Raw genomic sequence first — 12,987 nt, forward strand, 5'->3', positions numbered from 1 at the left:
ATAAATGACGACCGGGACACAGGGACACAACTACAACGGGGACACCGGGGGAAACAGGGGGATATAAATGACGACCGGGACAAAAAAACTAAAAAGAAAAAAAAACTAAAAACTAATAAAAAAACTAAAAAATCTAAAAATCTAAATAAGCTAAAAAAGAAAAAAAAGGAAAAAAATAAAGGAGAAAAACAAAACTAAAAAACGAATGTATATACAGACCGGGACACCGGGATACAAATGACGACCGGGACACAGGGAATATAAATGACGACCGGGACACAGGGACACAACTACAACGGGGACACCGGGGGAAACAGGGGGATGTAAATGACGACCGGGACACCAGGACAGGGAATGGTCGATTAGCAATCACCATCAACAAAGCTCAAGGGCAATCATTAGAATCATGAGGTATAGATCTGAATACAGATTGTTTTCCCATGGACCATTATATGTTGCATGTTCAAGAGTCGGTAAACCTGACAATCTATTTATATGCAAAGACAATGGGACAGCAAAGAATGTTGTATATTCGCAAGTTTTACGTAGTTAAAACCATATATATATATATATATATATATATATATATATATATATATATATATATATATATATATATATATATATATATATATATATATATATATATATATATATATATATATATATATATCTATCTATATTCACAGGTGGGACATAGGGACACAACTACAATGGCGCGTAACTATTATGGCGCGTAACGACTTACGCGCGCGGGGACACAACTGCAATGGCGCGTAACTATTATGGCGCGTAACGACTTACGCGCGCGGGGGGGGCTTGGGGGGGGGGGGCGCGAAGCGCCCCCACCAACTAGGTGTTGGGGTGGCGCAAAGCGCCACCCCAATAGCTAGTCTATATATAAAAATAAGTTGTCTGTGTGCGGATCTGTGGATCTGTGGATCAGGTGACGTCACCTGAAAAAACTGGATCAGGTGACAAAACTGAAAACTGAAAAAACTAAATAAAGGTAAAAACTACAAAAAAAACTAAAAACTATTAAAAAAATTAAAAAAGCTAAAAAACTAAAAAAACTAAAAAAAGACAAAAACTACAAAAAAAACTAAAAACTAATAAAAAAGCTAAAAAACTAAAAAAACTAAAAAAAGGCAAAAACTACAAAAAAAACTAAAAACTAATAAAAAAAATAAAAAAGCTAAAAAACTAAAAAAACTAAAAAAACTAAAAAAAGGTAAAAAACTAAAAAAACTAAAAACTAAAAAAAAACTAAAAAAAAGGAAAAAACTGAAAAATAAGCTAAAATAAAGGTAAAAACCAATAACAAACTAAAAAAAAAACTGAAAAAACTAAAAAAAGGCAAAAACTACAAAAAAAAACTAAAAACTAATAAAAAAAGTAAAAAAGCTAAAAAACTAAAAAAACTAAAAAAACTAAAAAAAGGTAAAAAACTAAAAAAAATAAAAAATAAAAAAAAATATAAAAAGGAAAAAACTGAAAAATAAGCTAAAATAAAGGTAAAAATCAATAAAAAACTAAAAAGAAAAAAAGGAGAAAACTAAAAAAAATTTTCATCTAAAAAACTAAAAAAAACTAAAAAAGGTAAAAACTAAAAGAACTAAAAAAGAAAAAAATAAATGACGACACTCAAAGAGAAAGCGACCAGGACAAAAGGAATGTTCGATTAGCAATCAACAAAGCACCGGGACACAGGGAGTATAAACGACGACCAGGACATAAGTAAAAAAAAAAACTAACAAAACTAAAAAGAAGGTAAAAACTACAAAAAAACTAAAAAGAAAAAAACTAAAAAAAGGCAAAACTACAAAAAAAACTAAAAACTAATAAAAAAGCTAAAAAACTAAAAAAACTAAAAAAAGGCAAAAACTACAAAAAAAACTAAAAACTAATAAAAAAAATCAAAAAGCTAAAAAACTAAAAAAACTAAAAAAACTAAAAAAAGGTAAAAAACTAAAAAAACTAAAAACTAAAAAAAAACTAAAAAAAAGGAAAAAACTGAAAAATAAGCTAAAATAAAGGTAAAAACCAATAAAAAACAAAAAAAAACTGAAAAAACTAAAAAAAGGCAAAAACTACAAAAAAAACTAAAACTAATAAAAAAAGTAAAAAAGCTAAAAAACTAAAAAAAATAAAAAAACTAAAAAAAGGTAAAAAACTAAAAAAAATAAAAAATAAAAAAAAACTAAAAAAAAGGAAAAAACTGAAAAATAAGCTAAAATAAAGGTAAAAACCAATAAAAAACTAAAAAAAAAACTGAAAAAACTAAAAAAAGGCAAAAACTACAAAAAAACTAAAAACTAATAAAAAAAGTAAAAAAGCTAAAAAACTAAAAAAACTAAAAAAACTAAAAAAACTAAAAAAAGATAAAAAACTAAAAAAAATAAAAAATAAAAAAAAACCAAAAAAAAGGAAAAAACTGAAAAATAAGCTAACATAAAGGTAAAAACCAATAAAAAACTAAAAAGAAAAAAAGGAAAAAACTAAAAAAAATTTTCGTCTAAAAAACTAAAAAAAACTAAAAAAGGTAAAAACTAAAAGAACTAAAAAAGAAAAAAATAAATGACGACACTCAAAGAGAAAGCGACCAGGACAAAAGGAATGTTCGATTAGCAATCAACAAAGCACCGGGACACAGGGAGTATAAATGACGACCAGGACATAAGTAAAAAAAAAAATTAACAAAACTAAAAAGAAGGTAAAAACTACAAAAAAACTAAAAAGAAAAAAAAACTAAAAACTAATAAAAAAACTAAAAAATCTAAAAATCTAAATAAACTAAAAAAGAAAAAAAAAGGAAAAAAATAAAGGAGAAAAACAAAACTAAAAAACGAATGTATATACAGACCGGTACACCGGGATACAAATGACGACCGGGACACAGGGAATATAAATGAAGACCGGGACACAGGGACACAACTACAACGGGGACACCGGGGGAAACAGGGGGATATAAATGACGACCGGGACAAAAAAACTAAAAAGAAAAAAAAACTAAAAACTAATAAAAAAACTAAAAAATCTAAAAATCTAAATAAGCTAAAAAAGAAAAAAAAGGAAAAAAATAAAGGTCGATTAGCAATCACCATCAACAAAGCTCAAGGGCAATCATTAGAATCATGAGGTATAGATCTGAATACAGATTGTTTTCCCATGGACCATTATATGTTGCATGTTCAAGAGTCGGTAAACCTGACAATCTATTTATATGCAAAGACAATGGGACAGCAAAGAATGTTGTATATTCGCAAGTTTATATATATATATATATATATATATATATATATATATATATATATATATATATATATATATATATATATATATATCTATATTCACAGGTGGGACATAGGGACACAACTACAATGGCGCGTAACTATTATGGCGCGTAACGACTTACGCGCGCGGGGGGGCTTGGGGGGGGCGCGAAGCGCCCCCACCAACTAGGTGTTGGGGTGGCGCGAAGCGCCACCCCAACAGCTAGTATATATATATAAATAAGTTGTCTGTCTGTGGATCTGTGTGTCTGTCAGGTGACGTCATGTTTCTGTGTCGACTGACGTCATGAAGTTAGTTGTCGTCATTTTCACGTAGAAATCTATTAATGTTTAAGTTTAAAATGACTGATGAACTTACAATGGCAAAAGCCGGTGAAGATGCTCAAAGAGTCTATGCCAAAAAACTTGCTGCTGATAGATAAAGTCAGAAAAGAAAGCGTGCCGAGGAATCAAAAGAACAGCAAGGAAACAGGCTTGAGGCTGATAGAGAAAGAAAGAACAGAAAGCGTGCCGAGGAGCTACCAGAGCAACGCGAAAGCAGACTTGCTGCTAAAAGAGAAAGTGAAAAAAGAAGGCGTGCCGAGGAATCACAATAACAGCAAGAAATCTTGCTGTTTAGAGAAAGAAAGAACAGAAAGCGTGCCGAGGAACTACCAGAGCAACGCGAAAGCAGACTTGCTGCTAAAAGAGAAAGTGAAAAAAGAAGGCGTGCCGAGGAATCACAAGAACAGCAAGAAATCAGGCTTGCTGCTGATAAAGAAAGTAAGAAAAGAAAGCGTGCCGAGGAATCACAAGAACAGCAAGAAATCAGGCTTGCTACTGATAGTGAAAGTAAGAAAAGAAAGCGTGCCGAGGAATCAGAGCAACCTGAAAGTTATCGCCTGGCATTCAGGTACAGCCCAGTCGATGATTATAGCTTGAGTAGATATGTTCAAATCGGGACAATGTCTAAAATTTGTCCCTATTGCAAGGCCTTGAAATTCAATGGTGAAACAATGGGAATGTGTTGCGCCTCAGGAAAAGTTAAACTTCCTCTATTGGCTGCACCACCAGAGCCATTGAAGACTTTCCTTACTGGAACTACGTCAGAATCTAAGCGTTTTTTGTCAAAAATCAGAAAATACAACTCATGTTTCCAGATGACGTCGTTTGGAGCCCAAATCGAAAATCCAGATCAATTTATGTCTACTTTCAAAGTAAAAGGGCAAATTTATCATAGAGCAGGGTCCCTTCTACCATTCTCAGGCGAGAATCATAAATTTTTACAATTGTACTTCATCAGTGATAGAAATTCTGAATTGAATGCACGTTGCGAAATTTCTCCCAACGTTGAAAGGACAATCGTTTCCCAATTGCAACATCTTTTCCACGAAAATAATAATTTAGTGCGTCTGTTCAAAACAGCCATCGATTTGATGCCTACTGATACGCATAAAATTGTTATTTCCGCTGACAAAACGCCTCCTGGCCAACATGTGCGTAGATACAATGCTCCAACTATCGACGAAGTGGCAATCGTTATGGTCGGTGATCAGTTTTTACCTCGAGATATTATTCTTCATAAGCGAAACGCTCAGTTGTTAAGAATTGCTGAAACTCATCGATGCTACGATGCCTTACAATATCCTATCATTTTTTGGGATGGAGCCGACGGCTATCACTTTAATATTAAATTGATGAATCCAGCCACTAACAAAGAAATGAATAAGAAATGCAGTGCAATGCATTATTATTCCTATAGACTAATGATTCGGCAGGATGAAGAAAATTATATTTTAAAATGCCGTGAATTGTTTCACCAATTTATCGTTGATATGTATGCTAAAATTGAATCAGAACGTTTGCTATATATCCGCCTGAATCAGACCAAGCTCCGCTCTGAACAATACATTCATTTGCGAGATGCAGTTATAAATGACGGTAATACCACAAACGTTGGAAGATTAACAATTTTACCTTCGTCATATGCTGGCAGTCCCCGTCATATGCATGAATATGCTCAAGATGCTATTGCGTATTTTCGTCTCTATGGTCGTCCAGATTTATTTATTACATTTACATGTAATCAATCTTGGGACGAGATACTTCAGCTTTTACTTCAAGGCCAATAGGCGGTTCATAGGCAAGACATTATGGCCCGTGTCTTTCGGCAAAAGTTGAAATCACTGATAAACTACATAGTAAAACTTAAAGTGTTTGGGTCAGTGCGATGCTGGATGTACTCAGTGGAATGGCAAAAACGAGGTTTGCCAGACGCACATATACTAATCTGGCTACATAAAAAAATTACTTCGAACGAAATTGATGATGTGATTTCCGCTGAAATACCTGATAAAAATGTCGATAAGGGGTTACATGATATTATTGTAAAAAATATGATACATGGACCTTGCGGTGCACTGAACGAAAATTCACCATGCATGGCCAAAGGAAGGTGCACAAAGCAATATCCTCGACTTTTAGTATCAAAGACAATTACTGGCAATGATGGTTACCCACAATATAGAAGAAGATCTACTGAAGATGACGGTAAAACAGCAATAATAAAGAAGCGGAACGGTACCACCATCGAAGTAGATAACCAGTGGGTTGTTCCATATTCCCCATTATTATCAAAAACATTTAATGCACACATAGACGTTGAATACTCTAACTCCGTAAAGGCAATCAAATACATATATAAATACGTCAACAAAGGCAGTGACATGGCAGTTTTTGGCTTGCAGCCCGAAATCAAAGATTTCGACGAAATCGTACAATATCAGGCTGGAAGATACATAAGCAGTAATGAAGCTGTTTGGCGAATTCTTTCATTTCCGATACATGAACGTAGTCCAGCTGTTGTTCACTTAGCGGTACATTTACAGAATGGTCAACGTGTTTATTTCACGGAAACCAACGTGCAACAAAGAGCCCTGAATCCACCGGATACAACATTAACAGCTTTTTGTTCGCTTTGCAAAAATGATTCTTTTGCAAAAAAACTGCTGTATACTGAAGTGCCTTCGTATTACACGTGGAATACTAAAAATAAAGTATTTGAACGTCGAAAACAGGGTAAGTCAGTCGACGCCCAACCTACCATCTTCAAAGATACCACGATAGGAAGACTCTACACCGTTCACCCTAATCAACATGAATGCTTCTTTCTACGCCTGCTTTTGGTGAATGTACCCGGTCCGACATCCTTAGAGTATTTGAGAACTGTAAACGGTACTATACATGACACTTACCGTAGTGCATGCCAAGCTCTGAATTTATTGGAGAATGACCAACACTGGGATAACTGCATCAATGACGCGTGTGAAACGTCAACCCCAAGTCAAATTCGTGCATTGTTTGGCATCAGTTTAACAACTTGCTCTCCATCAGCTCCTACAGAGTTATGGGAAAAATATAAGTCAAAATGTCCGAAGATATACTCCATCGAAAACAGTTAAAGACGTCAGATATGACTTTTGATTTTATATCAGAAATTTATAACTACACTTTAGTTCTTATAGAAGATTTGTGCGTACGTATGGCAAACAAACCTCTTCAGGATTTGGGAATGCCTTCACCTAACCGTATCGCTGCTGTTTCGACATGTGTAGAATTGGATCGTGAACAAAGTTACAGTACGAGTGATCTATTGTCGTATGTACAAAATAACATTTCCAAGTTAACGTCGGAACAAAAAGACATTTATGATACGATAATGCATTGTGTCGATAACAACGTTGGAGAAATTTTCTTTTTGGATGCGCCAGGAGATACTGTTAAAACGTTTGTGATAAAACTGATTCTGGCATCAATTCGATCAAAAATGATATAGCGTTGGCAATTGCGTCGTCCGGAATAGCCGCAACATTGCTGCCTGGTGGAAGAACTTCTCATTCCGCTTTGAAATTGCCTCTGAATTTGCATTATACAGAAACTCCCACGTGCAATATTTCCAAATCATCTGGGATGGGTAAAGTATTGCCGCAATGCAAACTTATTATTTGGGATGAGTGCACAATGGCACACAAAAAATCGCTCGAGGCTCTGGATCAATGCTTGAAAGATTTTAGAGGGAAGTCGAAACCCTTTGGCAGCACATTAATATTGCTTGCGGGAGATTTCAGGCAAACATTACCTATAATACCTAGATCAACTCCTGCAGACGAACCGAATGCTTGCCTGAAAAATTGTAATTTATGGGCACACGTAAAAATATTAAAATTAACTACAAATATGCGTGTCCGATTGCAAAACGATGACTCTGGTCAAACATTTTCAGATCAATTGCTGGCAATTGGAAACGGAAAGCTCCCAGTAGACTCAATTTCAGGACGTATACAACTACCTGCTGATTTCTGTAATTTAGTGACGTCCAAAAATGAATTGATTGAAAAAGTATTTCCGAATATTTTAAAAAATTATATAAATAATAAATGGCTAAGTGAAAGAGCGATTCTCGCACCCAAAAATATAGACGTCCACGAAATGAACAATATTGTTTTAACCAAGATTCGAGACCAGGCAGTCCTTTACAAGTCAGTCGACACAGTTTTGGAACCAAATGAAGCGGTTAATTATCCATCTGAATTTTTAAATTCCATAGATCCTTCAGGGTTTCCACCACACGTGCTACAACTAAAAATAGGCGTACCAATAATACTTTTAAGAAATATCAACCCACCAAAGCTTTGCAATGGCACGCGACTTGCCGTAAAAAAAACAATGGAAAACCTAATAGAGGCCACAATCTTGACAGGGCCTTTTGAGGGTGAGGCTGTTCTTATTCCTCGCATTCCCATGATTCCAACGGATCTGCCTTTTCAATTTAAAAGATTGCAATTCCCAATTCGATTAGCATTTGCAATCACCATTAACAAAGCTCAAGGTCAATCATTAGAAAAATGTGGTATAGATCTTAATACTGATTGTTTTTCCCATGGACAATTGTACGTTGCATGTTCGAGGGTCGGTAAACCTGACAATCTATTTATATACAGCGACAATTGGACAGCGAAGAGTGTTGTATATTCGCAAGTTTTACGCAGTTAATTTGTATTGTATCTATCTATCTATCTATCTATATAAAAACGAGTTGTGTGTATGCATGTTTGTTTGTTTGTAAAAAGAGCGTTTGCATATGACGTCATTATTAGTACATACGGCTTTTTACGCAAGTTTTACGCAGTTAATTTGTATTGTATCTATCTATCTATCTATCTATATAAAAACGAGTTGTGTGTATGCATGTTTGTTTGTTTGTAAAAAGAGCGTTTGCATATGACGTCATTATTAGTACATACGGCTTTGTATATGCACAGACAATGGGAAAGCCAAGAATGTTGTATATTCGCAATTTTTACGTAGTTTGAAACACATATATAAATCTATCTATATTCACAGGTGGGACACAGGGACACAATTACAATGGCGCGTAACTAATATGGTGCGTAACGACTTACGCGCGCGGGGGGGCTTGGGGGGGCGCGAAGCGCCCCACCAACTAGGTGTTGGGGTGGCGCGAAGCGCCACCCCAACAGCTAGTATATATATATATATATATATATATATCTTCTATATATATAAAAATAAGTTGTTTGTGTGTTATGTCTCTCTGTCTGTCTGTCTGCATATGACGTCTGAATTATTTCATCATATACCAATTCAAAAACGAATGTATTCAAGCCCGAAGTAGCTGAGTTGGTAGCGCGTTATGTTCCAGGTTCTAGGTCCGAGAGGTTGCAGGTTCGAACCTTGGCTAGGTAAAAACGAAAAAAAAAAAAAACTAAAAAAACTAAAAAAAATGTAAACACTACAAAAAAACTAAAAAGAAAAAAAAACTAAAAACTAATAAAAAAACTAAAAAAGCTAAGAATATTTTTAACTACGTAAAACTTGCGAATATACAACATTCTTTGCTGTCCCATTGTCTGTCCATATAAATAGATTGTCAGGTTTACCAACTCTTGAACATGCAACATAATAATTGTCCATGGGAAAACAATCCGTATTCAGATCTATACCACATTTTTCTAACGATTGCCCTTGAGCATTGTTGATTGCTAATCGAACATTCCCTGTGTCCCCATCGTCATTTATATATTCCCCTGTGCCCCCGTTGTAGTTGTGTCCTGGTCGTCATTTATATTCCCTGTGTCCCGGTCGTCATTTATGTCCCGGTATCCCAATCTGTAATTTCTCTTTGAGTGTCCCGGTCGTCATTTATATTCCCTCTGTCCCGGTCGTCATTTGTGTCCCGGTCTGTAATTTTCTTTGAGTTTTCCGGTCGTCATTTGTATTCCCTGTGTCCCGGTCGTCATTTGTGTCCCCGCGTCCCGGTCTGTAGTGTCATCTTATAATGACGTCATATACAATGCCTTATATACTTATAATGACGTCAAATGCAAACCCACAAACAAACAAACATGCATATATACAACTTATTTATATATATATAGATACAGTTTCCTTTTTAGTTTTTTTCCGTTTTTCTTTTTTTTAGTTTCTTCTTTTTATTGATTTATTTTCTTCAATTTGACAATGTTCATTCTAACATTGACACTTGGAAAAATCTTTACGTGCCAAGCATGCTAAAGCTCCAACAATTTATAATAACCCTCAAATTTTGGGTATCTGTTTTAAGGTTTTCGAATTATTTTAATCTATTGTCAAAATATATTGAAATATTTGTGCAATTCCCAGTTTTTTTTTAGTTTTTTAGCTTTTTTAAGTTTTTTTTCTTTTTAGTTTTTTACCATTTTTCTTTTTCTTCTTTATTTTTCAGCGTCACTATGAAATACATATCGCCAAACCTTTGTTTTTGTAACTAAAATCTGGTAGGCATTGATGACCTTATCCAAGTCAAAATCCCAAACCCAATCATCATTGCTATCATTTTCAGTTTTGATACGTTTTGACTCTCGCTGTCCAGGTGGATTTTCATCTAACTGCACGGTTTTGCGTTCTTTCGCCGCAAGCCTTTTGGCATTAACCCTTTGAGCAGATTCCTCGGCTGTTTCTTCTGCCATTGTAGGATTTATACTAAAATTTCTTTTAATTAACTATTTGAGCAGCTTCCTCGGCTGTTTCTTCTGTCATTTTAAGATCTATACTAAAAATTCCGCTTTACGTGCCAAGCTTGCTAAAGCTCAACAATTTATAATAAACCCAAAGTTTTTAAGTATCTGTTTTAAGGTTTTCGAATTACTTTAATCTATTGTCAAAATATTTCGAAACTTTTATGCAATTCCCAGTTTTTACATTTTAGTTTGTTTTCTTTTTCTTCTTTATTTTTCATAATCTGGCGTAACAGACATAGTGTAACAGACATAACACACAAACAACTTATTTTTATATATATATATTTTCTCTCTTGTTCTCGTATTGTGCTGAAGACGGACCTTGGACATAGGGCCGAAATATTCATGGAACTGATTTCCACTGTCTTGAAAAGATGTTCCATATTGTTTCTACTTTGTATTTGTTTGCTATGGCTCAAGTTGTCCTTAACGAAAAGCAGATTGCACTTCTTGGCAAAACTATCAGCCTAGAACTGGCTTTCAAAACTCTCTGGGGATATATCTACCGTTTTTGCCGGTCTTAAAGGCTGAGGGAAGGAAAATCCAGAAGTACCTAGAAAATAGGAAGATATTTGCATATGATCCTGACGGTAGAACCTCGTCTGCAGATACTCTACATAATCCCATTTTTGGTGCAAACTCACTGTTTACGGATGCAGTAAGTCGAATCAATAAGCTTGCAAAATTTTCCTACCAATTTTAGAAGGATTCATTAAACGAAAGATCTGAAGCTGACTTATTCGGGGTATTGAACACAGATGTCTGTAGCTACATCTCCAAAAGTGGCCCATTTTCCAAATCAGTGTACTTTGAGACCGCAAAGGTAGTCGTACCGGCAGTTTGTTGGTGGCCTGGTTGTTTTTTTTTTTCTGCAAAGTTGGTGCTTACGGGATTGACTGTAAAAATCTGAATAATTTGTGTTACCGTAGCCTCTTGCGACAGACTCTGTTCCGGCTATTGAATAGTACAGACCCAAGATAAAAACCACATCAAGCATTAAATAGCGAACAAAATTATCATGGTCCGTCAATAGCAAAAAAATGAGCATAGTTGTGCATCTTCAAAAATGCCTTTAAATCGACGTGAAAGGCTGGAATGGTGTTCATGCTGCCATCATATCTTTTCATCAATAGTTCGCTGCCACTTGATGGTAGAGATGGTTTGGTAGAAGATGATCTGCCAGAAATAGAGTTAGAAGATATACCAGATGAGGAGGAGCAGCAGATATACTATCTCTTAAAAAGAATTATCTGAATCCTAAAGTGAAATTTCTTAGAATTTTTCCCCCCGTTTAAACGAAGTAGGAAATAAACAAAATAAAATGAAACAAAAATAATATTCTTTCTTTTGAATCTGTCAGAGAAGGGAAAATATTTTCTTTTAAATTCATAAGTATTTGAAACTTACCGCTTATGTGGTGATTTGCGATAACTTACCAAAGTTACCGGTAACGTATTAAGTAAAGTTTCGCAACTTACCAGTAAACCTTGCACACTAGACCATAAGCATGTCAAGCTTCAGCACTTCCAAAAGTAACCAAACTAGAGATTTCCGAACTACACACCGACAGACTTTTTGTGATCGCCACAGGAATATAATAAAGATTTGTTTAGTAGTATCTATAATCAGGCTTAATCAAAATGAAGCGAGATTGGTAATTAATTCTGTCTATATTTTACTGAATACTTATAAAAAATTAAAAAAATCGGGTGTAAAAAGGTACTCAAATGACACAAAGACAGCTGTTTGAACACAGTTTTGTCAGAGCCACGTTCACCTAAAGCTCCTGATTATAAAATTGAATGGAATAAACATCTGTAAAACTAACAATTTCCACCCAGAGAATATTTGACACGGAAATTGGGGAATCTTTTAGCGTAAAATGTAAAATTTCAGTTCGAGTCTCCATGAAAGAAATACTTTACTGTAAAACCAGAGACGGATTCTTAGCAACTGCAGTTTCAGTCTGGCTCTCGCAAGCTAAACAGAGCTGGACTTCAATGAATAGATTTTATGGATAAATTCTATTCATTAAGGTCCTTATTGGCTGAAAAAAGTTTGCGGACAAACAAAGTAGTCTTCATACTGATTCTCGCAAGTTGTAAAAAAAAGAGTTCAATGAATAGTTATTATTGATAGATTCTATTCATCCTGGTCTGAAAAAAGATTCTATTCATAAGACGACTAATTAAAGTAGTTTTTAATGAACAATTTCCATTTACTTATCCTGTTCATACTGGTTCTATTCAGTCGAAAAAAAATGAAAACAGAGTGAAAAAAGTTTCAGACAAATTAAAATAGATTTTAATTAGCAATTTCCATTTATTTATTATATACATACTGGTACTCGTAAGTTAAAAAAAAAACAAAAAACTAGTTTTCAATTAATAGTTATTATTGATAGATTCTACTCATCATGGTCAGAAAAAAAGATTCTATTCATAAACTAGGCTGAAAAAAGTTCTAAGCAAATTAAGATAGCCAAATTAACAATTTCTATTTATTTATTCTGTTCATTCTGGTTCTCTTAAGGTGAAAAAAAAATTTCAATGAATAGTTTTTATTGATAGATTCTATTGATTATAGCCAGAAAAAAGATTCTCTTATATATTCTATATATATATCTATATATATTC

Source organism: Artemia franciscana, chromosome 1 (assembly GCF_032884065.1).
Source record: "Artemia franciscana chromosome 1, ASM3288406v1, whole genome shotgun sequence".
Lineage (NCBI taxonomy): Eukaryota > Metazoa > Arthropoda > Branchiopoda > Anostraca > Artemiidae > Artemia > Artemia franciscana.